Source organism: Oryx dammah, unplaced genomic scaffold, assembly GCF_014754425.2.
Source record: "Oryx dammah isolate SB20612 unplaced genomic scaffold, SCBI_Odam_1.1 HiC_scaffold_27, whole genome shotgun sequence".
Classification (NCBI taxonomy): Eukaryota; Metazoa; Chordata; class Mammalia; order Artiodactyla; family Bovidae; genus Oryx; species Oryx dammah.
The window spans coordinates 11,191,065-11,197,086 of record NW_024070211.1 but is presented as its reverse complement, the minus strand read 5'-3'; positions in this window follow the sequence as shown (position 1 = coordinate 11,197,086).

Here is a 6,022-nt window from a genome sequence, read left to right as displayed (position 1 = left end):
GCTAAATGTAGGCCTCTAGTCAGCAGATGGCAGCACTATTCATTTCTATGATGGAGGAAAAAACCCAGGGATTTTTCCATTATTTTACTCCAAGGAAGACCTTACCATCAGCAGGACTTTCAGTCTAGTCTCTGCCATAACAATCAAGCAGGATGACCTTTTCTTATCAGCCCTAAACTGAAGAGGCATCCTGATTTGGGGAAATTGTTCTTGATCTGCTTTTCTGGAACTTCTGGAGTTCATCCTTAATGCTGAGAAAAGATAGCAATAGACTTGGGGGAAGGCCCTGCTGAGAAAAGATAGGAATAAACTTGGGGGAAGGCCTTTCCGTGCAGGTTTCTGTCTGTTTGTAGTTGTGGAGATCCTAGTATTTTTACCATCATACAGAGGGAACCAGGTGCTTTGAGACCTCAGGGTCCTGACCTTCAGTGGCAACTAGCATCATCCTGTTCTGTGCCTGGCAGAGACCTTTGTGGATCATGAAGTTTCCAGGAGCTTCAGGGAGCGTGGCTGCCCACCCAGGGGCCACCAGCATGGACACATCCCCCTTGCCCTGCTTTGGGTCTCTGCCTCCTGAGACTTGGTCTGTGGTGGGACCCTGCTTTTCACTCCCTCCCACCTTGATTTTGGCCCCATAACCCCTCTCTTTACAGCTTATAGATCTCCTGAGTGAGCAGCTTAAAGTCTGTGCTGGATGTCACCGTTGCTTTTGGCTGAGGTCTCAACATAATAAACACCCAAAGAGGCAGCCAGCTTCTCGCCTTCCTCTGGCATCACCTGTCACTCAGTCATCACTCTTGTGGCCTCCCACCAGGCAGAGGATGTTGAAGGGTTGTGCTTTCTCCAGAATCTCCTGATGCTGCTGGGGAACACTCAAAGGATGTTCTGTTGGTGATTACCAAGCTGCAAAAAGCCTTCCACCGAGTTCCTGCAGTAGGAGCAAGTCACTGGCCTCGGCAGCCAAGAAGGAATCCAGAATTAGTTTTGAATCTTCCACTGAGGACAGAAGAGGGTAGGGAATCCAGGCAGTTTAATGGCAAGAGCTGGGTTGAGTCAAAAGACCTCAGTTCTTGATCAGCTGCGTGACAGGTGAGTGCATTCCTCCAGCTGAGACATCTTGTCCTGTGTGCTTCCTGAGAGGCTTGTTCATCTAGCGAGTGTTTATAAGCTGTGCCCCTGCCCATGCCAGGCATGGCCAACGATGATGAATGAACACAGGGAGCGTTCCTTCCACCGAGGGAAAGGGAACCTGCCTCTGTGACGAGAACTACAAAGCAGAGGCTCCCAGGGTCAAGGGAGAGCGTCTGAGCAGCTGAGCTGTAATCTAAGGGATCCATGAGAAGGCAGGGCCACTTTAAAGGAGAGAGCACTGCACATTTGCCAACCACAGTGCAGTGTGAAGTGAGATGGGCCAGATCATGCGGTGTCTTGTAGGCCTTAGAAAAGTAGGCTTTACCCAGAAAGCAGGAACCATTGAAGGATTTTAGGCAGAAATGTGATGTGGTCAGATTGGTGTTTTGAAAAGATCACTCTGGCCAGACAGTGGCGGGGATAAGAAAACATTTGTAGAAGCAGAGGTTCATAAGAACGTTGTTGCCTGGACTGAGGTGGCTGATACAAAGTGGAGAGAAGGGAGATTTGACAGCTGTTTAAGTGGTGCACGCGTGGTGGGCCTTGGTGACTGGATGTGGGGAGAGAGGTGTCACCAGGTATCTATAAGGGATCTCCTAACTCGGTGTCTGGGGCAGCTTAGCCTGGGTGCAAGGCCTTCTACCGCACTAGCTAAATAACCAGGCCCGTCTGATTCCCAGAGCCCTGCACACTGCGCACACAGACAAGTTCACACACACTGAGCAGCCCAGGGAGTGGGGAGCAGGGCTGACGAATTCGAGAGCTCCGGAGAGAACTTAGGTGCCATGTGCTGTGCCGGGCACCTTCTGTGAATAGGCTTGTTTCCCCGACAAGCATGAAGAAAAAGTGTTAAGCACTTTGCAGTAATCTCATTTAACCCCATTGTTCAATGAGGCAACTGAACTTTAGAGAGTTTAAGTAATCTGCTCAAGATCACACAGGTAGTGGTGATGGTGCTAAGGTTTCAACCAGGTTCCTCTGACTCCAGAACCTGCTCCCCTGACTGTGCCCTAAACTCTCTCCCTAAGTCCTAGCGGGGGACAGAGGGGAGCGACAGTGCATGCAAAGGCCTGGAGGTGTGAAGAAGTCACCTCATCAACGTGGCTGAAGCATAAGGTGCTATGTCAGGAGAGAATGGTCAGAGGTGAGCAGAATAAGCCTGGGGGCGGACAGCCCTGCGAGACATGTCCCAGCCAGGGGTCCTAGAGAGATCCTCCCATATCTGTCACCCACCAGGGCCAGGATCTAAGAATAACTTTCATAAAGAAAAGAGGAAAACAGGATGGGCTTGGTGCTATTTGTTGAAGCTGAGTTATGAGTACAAGAAGTTCTTCACACTACTTTATACTAGTTTCTTTATTCTTGGTTATGTTTCAGATTTTCCCAAATGGTCTTAGAAAGCCCAGTGTTCCCCTGCCCGAGAGCTTCCTCAAGGGAATCAGCCCGGTCTTGAAGAGCTGCCCTCTAGTGGGCCAAAAAGGTACAGCAGAGCCTGAAATCTGCAAAGAGGAGAGCCGTTCCAATAAGTGCCCTGAAGGCTCAGGGAAAGAAATAGGTTAGGTTGGACTAAGCTTTGATGGGTTAACAAGAGTTTTGTCAGAGATGGAGGAGGGACATTCCAAGCAAGGGAATCACACACGAAAGACCCAGAGGGGGCTTGTTGGCCAAAGTAACCTAACATTTATTAAGTGTTAAGTAACCTAACACTTAATCCATGTCATAATTAATCCTCTAACAAAACTGTGAGGTAAGAATCATTCTCATTTTACCATGAAGAAACTGAGGCTCAGAGGTAGAGGAAAGATCTCCCCAGAAGGCTCTGGTTCCAGCCTGTGCAGAGTGGGTTGGACAAACCTTCCCTCTTCATCTGCCAGGTTTCAGTGGCTCCCAGAATAGGCAGGGTCTTCAGAAAGGGTCTCCTGCGTGGCAGACCTTCGGTTCTGTTCCTTCTGAAGGGCACAGGGGATTCAGGCCTGGGTTGCAAGGTTTTCAGATGAGGAAGCAACTCATGGAAAGGCTTGGAGGCCAAGTAGCCTGTGGGGAGCCCAACCCATATCTCTGCAAGGGGTCAGGACCTTTAAGAACTTTGTTAGCATCTGGAATTCTTATTTCCCTAAAGTATGTACTTTGGCAGTCTCTGTTCCCTAATAGTCATAAGAGCAAAACCTTCAGGGGAAGAAGTGGACTTCCACCTTCTGAACTAGTGCCTAGTCAGGAGTACTGCCTTTGATTTGTCATTTGATCCTTTCTAAAACTTGTTAGTATTATCCCCATCTTACAGATGAGTCCACTGAGGCTTAGATGAAATGAGTTCCCCAGGGTCCCACAATTGTATATAGCAGAGCTGAGATTCAAACCCAGGTTTGACCAAAAGCCTGCCCTATTTTTGGCAGCTGGGATAATGCAATGGTTAAGAGGAGGCCATATTATTCTGAGTGTTGCAGGCTGATCAGATAACACGAGGGAGGAAAGTGCTAGAGTCTTCCAAGCAAAGGGAACAGCATGTGCAAACCCCAGGGTTGTAGGTGGTTGGGAAGCTGGGCAAAGCAGGCAAAGCAGGTGGAGATGCTGTAGGACCAGATTAGATTGGACTTGGAGGAAAGGGTTTGGATTTTACCCTGCAGGCAATGGGGAGCCAGGGAAGGATTCTAGGAGAGAAGCAGCCAGGTCAAATCTGTATTTTAAAAAGATCCCCTGGGGCAATGTGGATGCTAAATCACACCCAACAGGCCTGAGACCCTCAAGATGGGTGATACAATCTGCACTAAAGATTGGGGCTGGGGTTGCTGCACTGAGATAGCAATGGCAAACTGCTTGGCAAATGGTACATAAGAAGTGCCCAATCAGAGCTGGACACTGTTCGTTCTGCCTAGATCTCTGCTTTTAGCTTGGTTCTTCCTCCTCATCTAGGTTCTCAAATCAAAGGCCATCTCCTGAGAGAGGCCTTCCTTGACCATGTGCTCTAAAGGAGCCCCATCACCCTCAGGCCCATCTCCCGGATCTGTGGTCTTTACAGCACTTACAGCTAGGACTCATTTAGTCCCACGTACTAGTTTTTTCTCTTCCACTAGAGTGTCAGCCCTAGGACTGCTTTTCTGTCCTGTTCACTGCTGTATCCCTGGAGCCCAGATCAGAGTAGATGCTCATTTTAAGACATTTTTGATGAAGGAATGATGATAACTCTAAAGCAAATAATTTCCCTCTCCTGCCTACCCTTTCTTATCTGCAAAATGAGGATAGTCATGCCAACCTTGCAAGATGTTCAGAAGAATGAGTGATGTTTTAAAAAGAGAAGGCAGGGAGGAAGTAGAGCGCAGAGAGGTCCCTCCTGGCCCAGGTGCCATGGCGAGGAAGCTAAAAATCACCCCAAGTAAAAACTTCCCAAGACCCCTAGGAAAGAGGGGTTTTCAGTGACAGGTTACTGAGGAGGAATCTGAGACTCAGTGAGGTAGAGTAACTGGCCCGAGGTCACAGAGTGAGTAAGGTGGCTGGGCTATTTTTGCTATGGCAACTGCCCTGCCCATGCCCGCTGGCACAATGAGACTGCCCAGATATCCCCTTTACACCTGCTGTGTTGCCTGTTCAGTTGCCATGTCCAACTCATTGTGACCCCATGGACTGCAGCACGTCAGGCTTCCCTGTCCGTCACTGTCTCCCGGAGCTTGCCCAAGTTCGTGTCCATTGAGTCAGTGATACCATCCAGCCATCTCACCCTCTGTCACCCTCTTCTCCTGCCTTCAGTGACGTCTAAAGATTCCTCTCTCCATAAAGCCTTCCTTCATTGCCACTGGATATTTTGTGCCTAGCAGCTTCTGTGGCAGGTTAAGTTCCCCAGCAGCCAGATTCTGAGAAAAAAATCAGTGTGCAGACTTTTATTTTTTTTAGTATTTGTTTGGCTGCACCGGGTCTTAGTTGCAGCAGGCAGGATCTTCAGTCTTCATTGCAGCATGTGAGATCTTTAGTTCCAGCATGAGGGTAATTGTTCCCTGAGCAGGGATTGAACCTGGGCCCCCTGCACTGGGCACTCAGAGTGTTAGCCCCTGGACCATGAAAGAAGTCCCCTAGACTTTTATATATAAATTCTTTTTCCACACCATGCAGACTGTGGGATCTCAGTTCCCCAACCAGGGATTGAACCTGGGCTCTTGGCTTTGAGATCACAGAATATTAACCACTGGACCGCCAGGGAATTCCAAGGGTGCAGACTTTTTTTTCCCCTTTGTATTTTTGTGCAGACTTTTATTAGGAAATTCTTTCTTTAAAAAAAAATTTACTTGGCTGCACCGAGTCTTAATTGTGGCACTCAGAATCTTCGATCTTTATTGCAGCATGTGGGATCTAGTTCCCTGAGCAGGGATGGAAACCAGAAGCTCAGAAGCTCAGCGTCTTAGCCACTGAACCACCAGGGAAGTCCCTATTAGGAGATTCTTGAGATCAATACCTGCTTGGGGGGGAGGAAGGGAAGAAAGCAGGATTGAGCAAGAGAATTTAGCTGTGATGCTGTCCTAACAGTGGCCTCGACCCCACGGAGAATGATGAAGATGGGTGTTTCCTTCAGAGTTGAGGCAAGAAGGCCAGGCCTTTGAACACTCCCCCCGCCCCCAACAGAGCTGATACATTGATGCTGGACTGTGGGCTGCCCCAGATGAGCAGGCAGTTCCCAGGGAGAGCAGCCTGGGCTCCGCCACCACATAGCACTCCCAGCAGCTAGGAGCTTTGGTGGGGAGGAGGCCATGGGTTCTTCAGCCCTGAGGGGAGATTTTGGTGGCTGACCAACAGTGTCCACCATGCGCCCAGCCCGAGAGCTGTTCATATTCATCCCCGCCTCTCTGATCCGTGGCCTTGGAGTCGGAGCACGAGGCAGCAATCCGGGTCTTAGGACACACTTTCT